At 40.9% G+C, this 11,078-nt stretch overlaps 1 protein-coding gene across 1 annotated transcript in view; it reads right to left on the reverse strand.

Annotated features, from left to right (window-relative positions):
• LOC121910219 (protocadherin-16-like) overlaps positions 1-9,863 on the reverse strand; it is an 87,089-nt gene extending 77,226 nt beyond the window's left edge. Inside the window, exon 1 of the mRNA XM_042431312.1 lies at positions 9,384-9,863. The gene's annotated coding sequence lies outside the window, so the exon portion shown is untranslated. The remainder of the gene's footprint in view (positions 1-9,383) is intronic.
• Between the last annotated feature and the right edge of the window lie 1,215 nt (positions 9,864-11,078).

Consider the following 11,078-nt stretch of genomic DNA (forward strand, 5'->3'; position numbering starts at 1 on the left):
GTCTGAGAAGGCCCTTGTTTTTAATCCTGTCCATGAAATGTCGCTCTGGAGTTTTATTTTATTACTTATTTCCTACATAAATGTCGATGTCAGTGACATCATTGAGGCTGCAGAGGGTGAGGGGGGGAGGGGAGGCACGTCATTACGAAGACAAGTCAGTTCACAGTGAGAGAGCGCATCTGTGCCAGGAGCCGTACTGCGGCCGAGAGATTGAGGATCAAGTTTGTTTTCAATCTTTGTTCTCAATCTTTGTTCTGCTGAAGAGTAGTATAGAAAAGAATAAAATAGAAGACACCAGCTTTGATCAAGGAATTTTTGTTCCAATCCGAAAGTATTTGGAAAGTGAGATAATTTTTCATAGTTTGGCTTCATACTCTCATTTGGATGTGAAACGATGCGAAGAAAATTAGGTTTAACTTCTGAATTGTTTTTTAAAAGTTTTGCTTTACTTTACGCCATAAAAGGCCAAGCCTGGATGTGCATTGTGCCCTCATTTCTGGGTCAGTGCTATTTACGTTATTATTTAATAGAAATAGTAAATTTTTAGTCTTAATATGTAAGAAAACCATCAACAGTAAAAAATAAAAAGAATCAAGTGCGTAAGGTAAGTGGTAAGTATAAACCTATGCACTATATTTGACTAATCTGTTCTGTGGCACTATTACAAGGTTTTAAATCATTCTCAATTCACCATACGGCTGAAACAGAACTTTAAGATATGTATGTTGCATTTGAATTGTTCTTCTCTCCACTAACATTCCTACTCGACTCCATGGGGATATTAACTGGGGGAAAAACAACTGCTGAAGATCTCTGTTGTTGCAGCAGCAGCAGCAGCAGCATGACAATTCAAAGTTGGTGTGATGACTCAAGATTTGTTTATTTATTCAAACAAAGGCTGGCAAGCTAGAACACAGTAAGACACACTTACAAACTGCACAAGGTCCCCTGTGACAAAACGTCCTAGATTCTACTGCCCGACAAGCCAGAAGGAGAAAAAGAATGATACAGTGAGAGAGATGAGGGATGAGGACGAAAAGTTTGATCCTGGATTTCCCCCAAAAAATACTGGCATTGTGACAGAGGCAGAAACACGAGTAAGTAAAACTCAGTCTGAGTGAGCGCTGACACACACACACACACACACACAGACATGTACACAGACCCACATGCACACACATAAATAACGTACCCTTTGAACCATCAGTGAAGCAGCAGAGCAAGTGGAAAGACAGCGAGAGGTGATTCACTAACCTCTTAACCTGCAAGGTCATGCTGCAAAGTGAATGCGCTGTGAGTTTTGTGTGTTTGCTATGTGTGTGTGCCTTTGTGCCTTTAAAATAAATCTAGATAGATAAGGAAAGAGAGGGGAGAAATTCAAAACACACAAGGGCAAGAAAGAGTGAGATGATAAAACAAAACAAAAAGTAGAAGAACTGAGCCAAAAAAACAAAAAAAGGATGGTGTGCGGAGATGTCCCTGAAGGTGAAGCTGCAGCTGCCATCTACCATCACTCATCACCCCTCCCCATCAGAACATGTTTAACATCCCATACGGGCGAGCTGACGAGCTGAACCATGTCCATGACTCTCTGTCAAACATTATTACCTTGCTAGTGAAACTGAGATAAATACCCTTATAACTTTTGAGATCAATCTGTGAAATAACACCATTTCAATCATCTGTAGTGAAAAACAGAACATTGACTGGAAGTAATTAAACATCAGGAAATATTCTTATCGGTGTTGAATGTGGAAGGTACTAAAACGTACAAACAGGCACTTAATAGCTCCATTTGGCTTCACATTGTGCTACAACGTGCGGTATGCATCGCACACACACATGGATATGCTTATCTATCGGTTGTTTTTTTTGCAGGATTTTGCTAATAGTGGTATTATTAGACAATGTGCATGTGTGAGTGTGTGCTGCGGTGTATGCCTGGTGCTTGAATCATGATAAATGCAATAATCACATTCCACTCTAGAGTTGATTATACTGCAATTAAGATTTCAATTGCAATATTTACCAAATGACTTGTTGGATTTCTGTGGATGATTGTGTAGCGCTGATACCAACACACACTTGTAAGAACAGTGTATTGACTTACATCAACTCCCAGGAGGGCTACCTTAACCTTAAATGCTTAACCCCAACCCTTACCAAGTCTCAGCCTAAAAAACTTTTAAATCAATGTTTAACTTTGTGGGGACTGATTTCTTTCTAACCATATGGGAAGTGAGTCCCCACATTGGCAGTATAAACAGACATTTGTCCCCACAGTGTGATGACTACACAACACACACAACATCACATCAGAAGAATCACAGCATTCATTAATGAACTAACAGAGGAAAAGTACAAAGACAAAACACTCAGCTGATAGCCAAAACACAGTCCGGAGAAGGGAAACCAAAGATCCATTTTGTAATTTAAACACACACATACACACACACAGGCGAGCACACATTTTTAATCACTTTGGGCATCCCAACCAATGAAATAATAAGGCACAAAGTCATACCACATCATGTTATTGTTTAAAAAAACACATAAATATTAATAAAAGTGATAAAATTATTTGCTGAAGACTTTTCCATCAAAAGGGGTCAGTATAGTATCTTCCTAAGAGAAGCATTATGGGTATTATTTCACTGGGAGAGACTGGGACTTTGGTTATTCTTCTAAGGCTGGTAGATCTGGGAAAGTATCTAAATCTGTAATTATACATCTCTCACTCACAATATGGAAGAGTGCCTTGGCTTATTAGTTATTAAATTCCGAATCTACTCCCTGGTTAGTGGCGCGGCGACAGCTGTTCAGCAAGAGAATGCCTTTGTATCATGTTACACCGTTATATTTCTTGCGGTAAGCCTGGGGAATTAAGTCTGTCTGTCTTTGTTTTAATTTGCTCAGCGGTGTTAAACAGCCATCAGTGCTGATTGGTTAATAATGATCAAAAGAGAAATCCTGATAAAAAGCCAGATATGTGATGGATGAGTATGAATTGATCAGTGGTGCCTTGATTCTCAGACAGAAACAGCAATTGAAAACAACACAGAGTGACATCTTTGATATTCTTGTAGGTTACTCCTTTCAATTTCTAAGATATCAAAGATATCAAGAAACGAAAAAAGAACTTTTTTCAAGCCAAACCCCCCCCTCATCACCACCCACACATATCCAGTCTCTGAATCCCTTAACTTGCATAACACGTTGCACCACCTGAGCTGTGCTGCCCTACATGCAGCTCTCAGCTCGCTGCGAGTGTTTGAAGTTACCAGAAGCTCAGATCATCTCACTTACTTCATTAAAAACACATGAGACACTACACAGACAGGCTCTCTCTTCCTGTCTCTACTCAGTCGGCTTGCCTCACAGCTTAGACACTTCTCATCCATCAAGCACCCAGATGGGCAGCAGTTACCACATTTCATTCATCTTTGCTCAGAACCATTCCCACATTTATCTCTTCATGTTACTGATAAAATTAATACATCACCTTATTCGGACACATGTGTGCATACAGTATACTCTACTCTATATATGCCTGCACCAGTCGTCCCCTCAAGCAGATATGCCAAACATCTGTTGGTTCTCGTGTGTCAAATGTGAAGATTTGCTGTGTTTTATACGCTTGTAATTGGGCTTTGGACAGTTGGTCGCACCAAATGAAGATTTGGGAAGTTATGAGGAGTATTTTTCACTAGTTTTTGGCATTTTATTGACTGATGATTAATCATTTAATGAAATATATCTCTAGATATCTCTATCACCCTCACATGTATATCTTAAGGCCACACACTTGCTTGCCCACGTGCGTGCACGGAAACGGAGACACTTCTTCCATTCGTTTTCTGCCATAACAAGAAACCCAGAGTTCCAACGGTGTAGGCACACTTTGGCATTCGGGAGCCAGTGTCACAGGTCCAACCCACGGCGGTGAAACGCAGGACGGGGAAACTCGAGACAACACCGGGATTTAGAGGACTTCCATCTGCAGCTTCCTCCAGGAATATAACAACCAATTCCCAGCAGTCATTATCCCAGATCCTAAACACGAGCCAGCTACAGACTGGCCTGGCTACGCTGGCCAGTTTGGATCAACGTTTGTTGTCAAATTTGAAAATTGCACTGTAGCAAATCATGACATTTGAAACTTGGTATTTTTAAAGGGCAGCGGAGCTAGTTCAAAATCAAAATCAGACTTCCTACAGCTTTGCGGACGGCACCTACTGTCCTGCGGTGGAAACATGTTTTTTTTTTAATAATTTGGCCAGTGCCTGTAGTCTTTCCTATTCAGTTGACCTGATTGAGCCCTACTGCCTGGACAAAGACCATGAATAACGATAAAGGCAGTTACTTCAGAACTGGGCCTCAGAACAAACAAAAATGGAATTGCACCGTCTCAAAGCTCCAGCTAGTCAATCACTCCACTTTTGACAGGAGAGTCCAGTCATTTCCTTTGATTGGCTGACTCAGTCATACATTAATATCTTCTCCAGAGCAGCAGATAGACAGGTCTTCATACTGCATGGAGGAAGGTGGGGTCTTCGGGGGGGGAAAGAATACAATACACTCTCACAAAAACTGCTTCAGTCCGAGCTGTAAAAAGTACAATGCCGGTACCTTTTTCTCCAATAGCACAGAAGACGGCTGACCTCAATGAAATCTCCGCGCAGAGATGAGGAAGGACTGTGTGCGATTATGTATCAGGGTTTGATTTACTGTGCTAGACTTTATTTAAGATACAATCCTTTTCTACAACCACACATTATGATTTTTTTAGATTCCCAAAAAAGTTCCACCTTGAGTGCTTCAACCTGCAAAATATTAGTCAGTAGAACCTCATATTTCATAAAAATTATCTCCCAAATTGTAGCAACAAGAATGAGGAGTTAACAGAGTGGTAACTGCTTGGAAACTGGGAATTCATTTTCTGTGGGTGGTCAGCTAAAATAAAAATGATGAAATTACAACTTGGTGCACGTTTTTTTCTCATACTTACTGAAACATTTCCACCAATGCACCACTATACTGAAAGTTCTGCTACATAGTTTTAAACCAGTGTAATGCAGTCATGACACTGAAACAGCTGGATTTTAACATCACTGCGATACCACTTTCCCTACACTTAAGCACACACACACACAACTCAAATTGTGCAATGGTGTAATTGAATTTCACGATTATAATCACAGCAAGATGGCAGACTTAGTGATCGTAGCTGCCATGGCAACCAAGAGGTCCCCCCGGGGGGTTAAGTTAATGAAATGTGGAGCAATAAGCAAAAGGAGATTCCTTATCAATGGGAATCTTATTTTCTGACTCTACTAGTAAAACTATTAATAACTGCCCTGTCTTCTCGTGGATGGATGATGCAAAGAGAAGCGACTTTCCAGGAAACCGAAGCTCTTTCCTCACGCAATACTGCAGCTTAACGCTGGTTACAGTTCACATGCTGCCTGATAAACTGAAATTACATGATATCATCTAAATATTGAGTCTTTTGGTTTATGTTATGTCTAAGCGGGTAAATAAAAACACCAACACAGACCCCGAGCATCATCAGCGTGTAGTGAGTGAAAGACGGAGAGTAAATATTTCCACTAGCTACTTGTGGAGCCAGGGAAGAGGAAAACAATCTTATTTATGTTACTTCAGTTTTTTGTTGGCTGTCATCTGCTGCCCATTCAACACCATGGTAAGTGTGTGTGTGTGTGATGTATTTCTATAGTCGTGAGGACAAATGGTTATTTTGCCTCTCCCTGTTTTTAAAAGGAGCTAATTTAGCATTTATAGGATTTGATGTTAAGAGTTAGGATTTGGTGTTGGGCTGGGGTACAGGTTACAGTTAGGCACATAATTGAGTGAGGTAAGATTAGGCTTGTGGGGGAATGTATGTTGTGTGTATCCTTGCGTGTGTGTGTGTGAGAGAAAGAGAGAGAGAGACAAGCAGAAAGTGGGAGAAGGAGCCTCTGAGTCACTTTCCGATATTTGTACTCACTGACTTCCCATGCATAAAAAACAAAACCCAGGAAGAAACAGATCTGGGATACAATTTTTGTTTGAGTTGCAACATTTGGGTGGAAGGATGCTCTCTGGGTTTTTTTTGTTTTGTTTTGTTTTGTTTTCTGTCACCCCATGATTTGAGTTGATGAGCAGAAGCAGATACTACACAAAAGCCTTCACTCCCTATAGTTTTCTATGCAATATTTTACATGCACTGCCTATGTATTTCATATTTTTAACACTTAATTTGGTGAGAGGGGGGTTAAAATGATTTTTTTTTCTTCTTATGTGGGTTTTATGAGACCCACAAAGAGGACAACAGTGCATACAGTACAAGCAGGATTTCAATGACAATGTGGGTGGCAAATGTGTAATTTGATTACACTGTATATCTCCAGAGTTTAAAGTAAACTCTCAAAATTGCTTGAAATTTGCAAAAGAATAAAAGCCTCAACTTGTACTTTCCCTAAAGTAATACCATCATAATAAACAAAAAAGATCCGTAAAGACTGTGGTGGTATTACATTTCATCTTGAAAACTGACAAATTGATGGAAGTTTAAAGCGTGGATTTACAAATATTTGACTGCATGCCAGACTGGACCCTGCTGCACACGTAAGACTTCAAGATTCAAGAGGCAGAAGCCAAGTCATGTGGGATGACATGATGCCTCCAATAGGCACCCCAAATAATCCAATATACAATGAAGGGGATGGGGGGTTTGAGGATGATAGGTGCCATCCAGTCATCTCCCCTAAAAAATGTAATTTAATGTCTCTCAGCAGATGCTGAATTGCATGTATGATGCTATGAAGTGCATGTATTTTGAGCACAGCCCTGAGGAGAATTAAACCCCTGACCCTGGCAGAGTCAGTATCATCCTCTACACATTCAGCTGCACACAACCACATGAAGTGCAAGATATTTATGCATGCTATGATATTTTCCCATATGTCCTATTGCATTACATGTTGGGGGCAGGCTGGAGAAACAGCCGTAAAACCTCTAGAGTCCTTATATACACAAACTTTAAAAACTCTGGAGAGAAAGCCAATGTATTATCATCACTGTAAGATAGTGAAAAAAATACAATTTACTGAACTTTGAGAATTTTAGATCATATTCAAATTTGTTCCTGGTTTATAAAACTTTAAATAGGTTGGCACCTCCTCCGTTATGTGACTGTGTATTTTCATTCAGTGAATTCTATAAAATCCTCAAGAAAATTCTCTATAAGAGATTGTACTGTACCATTTTCAGCACTCTCTGTGAAAGCTACAACTCAGTGGAACACCCTACCTGACAACATGAAGAGCTGCAGCTCCATCAGTACTTTTAAAACCAAATTTAAAAAGTCTGCTAAAAGCTACTCAGCTCTGTAACCACTGACTCTACATTTTATCTCATGGTCTTCTCATGAACACAAACAGTTTTGCTTTCAATTTGACGAGCTTACATTTATCATTTCTAGTTGATAATGTGGGTGTATGTGATGTGCTATCGTGTGTTCCTTTGTATTATGTGTCGTATGTGTGTTTTGCTTTGCACTGTTTGTGTTGTTATATTTATTAGTTGTGACCTGCTGAAGGGACTGCAGCTGAAAATTAGCTAAAAACTCACTCTGGTACAGTACATTAAATGGTAACATCTATGTTTAACACTGTACATGGTCCCTTACAAATAAAATTAATGAATAACTGTTTACTTTGTTGATAAGCTCCACAAAAAGACTTGATACTGAACTGAATGAATAGACCTCTCTGCCTTGACATGCTTGTAATAGACAAAAAACACAAGTAGTGATGGAAACAGTAACATTCAGGATCACAGACCTTGATAATTAAAAGAACATGAATAAAAAACATCTTTCACAGGGAGGTCAGGGAAAAAGTGAGCACCTAAAAAACATTAAGTCCTAGCCTTCATTCAACATTGGAAGGCCACTCATTCTATCCTCTGAAACTTTTCATGATGACTTCATGGATTAATCCAAGACTCCCTTGAAATGTCTTAATTGCCACAACTGTGAAAAGTATCTTGGGTTTTTTTTTCCAGTCCTGCTCCTGTAAAAGAGAACCTGTTCCTCTAAGCAGCTGATGCAAGTAATCATAAGTTGTTTGTACAAACATAGGCTCTACTTGGTTGCAGCCGCACCAACAGATATCCATATGGTTCCTGTTAGAAAATGTCTTGCTGCACGCCTAATCACTCTGCAAGAAACCAAACCCTCACTGGTTGTAGGCAGACCAGAGGCTGAGGCCAGTATACTGCCGTGCTGGAGCAAACGGGACCGTGTAAGTGGATAGTGTAATAATGCAAAGATCTGTATCCCTCCTTACAGCAGAAAACCAGGAGCTGTGGATGCCAGTGGACACCAGATATGACTAGAATAACTATTGTGGTTAGGTGCTTATACATGCCCATTTTTAGCTTTTGGCCATGTAAACATATACAGACATAAATAGCTACTATAAATACACCTCATGTTCGAAATAGAATATAATTGTGTCCAAATCTATTTGCTGTAAAGCAAAACTATCCTCTTAGAATCCTGATTTCAGTACGTTTAAGGAGTTACACTGTCTCTATTTTCTATTTGGAAAGACCCTCTGCGATCTTTTGGTTCTGTTATAATCATACAGCAAAGAGGAAACCTACACCACCATCAGCAAAGCAGGCCCCACTGTAGCTAATGATCTAAGTGCCTTGCTCAAAGGTACACCGCAGTACTGCGTGTTCTCTCCACTAGCCACATCTTTTAGTTTTTCTACAGCCCTGCACTGTCACACTAATACTGGTCTCGTCAGGAAATATTCCAAAGTATGCTGGCCCACTATGTGCACTTCATTGTGTTTCCCATTAAGTGGTTCTGTCCTCCCTCCAAAACAAAGTGTATTAGCTCTAAGTTGGCAGCCCTGGGGAAGAAACCACTGACTTACCGTTATTAAATTGTTCCATAAAACATAAAAAGCCTCAATTCTGGCCTATTAGACTATAACCTTCATATGGATCCCTTTCATGTTTAGCATATAGTTATTTAAAAGGGGTCTCCACTCATTTCTTTTTTCCATTCTGGCTGTTTAGCTGGTTTGGCTGTGAATGGAGATCAATAATCAATATGCTGCATCACCATGATCCACTGATCTACTATTGTAGCGCGTCTCTCTGATCCCCCCCACCCCCCCACCCCTCCACATCACAGTAGCCTGACCAGCTACCAGCTCATGCATGCAAGGTGCAGATGCTTGGGTGCACCCCTCTAGACGGAGCACCAGAAGCTTCCACCCAGCTTATTTCTGCACCTTTATCCCTTACTGATCAGATGTATCAATAAGCACACAGAGGATGAGGATAAAGGAGCTGTCACTTACATTCATCTGACCCACTCCGCAGCTCTGGATGTGCGCTCTGGATATCCTCTCCAAAAACCTGATTAGTAGGCCTATACAAACGGGTTTCCAATTCCCCAACTACAGACAATCCACCGGGACAAAATCTTGAATGGAGCCGTGCTGGCCAGCTGGACTGTTTTTTGGTTGTTGTTTTTTTTTTTCTTCTTTTTTTTTTTACATAATATCCACAAAAAATGACAGTTGAGCCAATTCCACAGATAGTCTAATCCACTGGACCGGTATCTTGCGTTACTCCTCCAGTGAAGAATATTCTTGCGTCTCCGTTCCCCTTGTCAGGTGAGCGCGTTTGGATCAGCTGGCTACGGGTTTTTGCTGCAGAAAAGGAGCCGTCTGTAGCCCTGCAGTGCTCTACCCGGTCTATCGCTAATCGTAAACGTTTCTCTCCCCTCTCTCTCTCTCTCTCTCTCTCTCTCTCTCAGCATCCAGTCACTCAGACACGGTGTGTGTGTGTGTGTGTGTGTGTGTGTGTACGTGTGCGCGCGTGTGCGTGTGTGTGTATGTGCTGCTGAGACGGAGCCGCTTCAGGGGACCGTGCACCTCACAGACTGAAAGCCGACTCCTCCGCCACAAGGCCCAGCCCCCCTACTCTTCTCCATGCCCTCCTCCTCCTCCTCCTCCTCCTCCTCCTCCCCTCACAGACTTGGGCTGCTAATTTATTCGGGTAGCTACACAAAAGGGGGGACGAAATAGAGGGAGGCTGTGGAATACGGTAGGGAGTGAGCGGAGAGAGGAGATTGGAGAGCAGACTTTGGTGCCCCCAAGCTCCGTTCAGTGGAAGTAGTCGGTGAGACAAAGGAGCGCACATATGCAGCATCAAACAGCAGTTTAGCTCAGCTTGGCACATTATGCATAAAAATGACTCATTAAAAAAGCATCATTTCTGTTCTACCCTTAAGTGAAGACTTAAAATTATGATATGATTGATGACGATTTAGAGGGACACCCTGCTAATATCACAGAATCACTAAAAACACTGAAGAAAATGTGTATTTTATTTCAATATTTTATATTTACTAGAGAATGGTAAGAGCAAGAATGTTTTTAATGAAATAATTTTGGATGTGTGGCTGTAACTCTGAACTTAAAATATGTGTTTTGTCTGATTTTTATACAAATTTGTGCCTTTGTAGCCTATTTATCATTCAGATTTCAAGTATGTGGTACCGAAAACAAAGCATATGGCTTAATGTTGCATGAAATTTGTATATAAATGGCCATAATCCTGTATGTTTATGCAAAAAGTTTGTCAACCGCACATTTTATGACATAGTCCTTATTTTATTTTCATATAGGGGGTTTTAATACTGTAACATGACAAAACTTAAATAGGCAAATACAGGCAAATTAAATTTTGAGAAATCAGTGATAGCCTTTGCTTAACTATGCATAAGGTTTTAGATATCTGGATATAAATGCTCAACCTGAGAGAGGAATAGCAGCAGACGGGGCAGGGCTGAGGTTCAGACACACCCACACACACACACACACATGGACTGCTAGCATCAGCAAGATGGGAGTCATTCATCACCCCAGATTTTAGGTCAAGCCTCCACCTGCATCACTGAAGCAGAGCGAGCGGGAGGAGATGCGGAGGAGGGAGAGATGGTGTGGATGTGGGAGGTGTGAACACGGGGAGGGGGTGTGTACAGGAGG

Source organism: Thunnus maccoyii, chromosome 13 (genome assembly GCF_910596095.1).
Source record: "Thunnus maccoyii chromosome 13, fThuMac1.1, whole genome shotgun sequence".
NCBI lineage: Eukaryota > Metazoa > Chordata > Actinopteri > Scombriformes > Scombridae > Thunnus > Thunnus maccoyii.